The sequence below is a fragment of the Cariama cristata genome, unplaced genomic scaffold, assembly GCF_000690535.1.
Source record: "Cariama cristata isolate BGI_N322 unplaced genomic scaffold, ASM69053v1 scaffold18635, whole genome shotgun sequence".
In the NCBI taxonomy this organism is placed as follows: Eukaryota; Metazoa; Chordata; class Aves; order Cariamiformes; family Cariamidae; genus Cariama; species Cariama cristata.
The window spans coordinates 17,657-17,941 of NW_009617149.1; the positions used below are offsets into that span (position 1 = coordinate 17,657).

Below are 285 nucleotides of genomic sequence, written 5' to 3' on the forward strand. Positions count from 1 at the left end.
CCTGTTGCGGAGAGCTCCGGGTCCCGCCGCGAGTGGAGCGACCCGGAGCTGCTTTGCTCAGCTCTGACAGCAGGATTCGAGTTGATCCATAAACTTCTTCCTTGCGGGCGATATGTAACACTGGGGTTGGAGATGGGAAAGATGGAGCTCTGCCTCACGGAGCCGGGAGCGTTTGCTCCGCAGGAGCTCGTCTAAAAGCAGCGGGAATCGGGACAAACTGGGTGGCAGGTGCTGCCGGAGGAGCCCCGTGCCCAGACGCGGGGCAGGGTCTGGCCTAGTGTGCCC

At 62.8% G+C, this 285-nt stretch overlaps 1 protein-coding gene across 1 annotated transcript in view; it reads left to right on the forward strand.

Moving 5' to 3' along the window:
* Positions 1 to 285, forward strand: part of LOC104161869 (dynamin-2-like) — a gene marked incomplete at both ends in the record, with an annotated part of 19,285 nt that overhangs the window by 13,602 nt on the left and 5,398 nt on the right.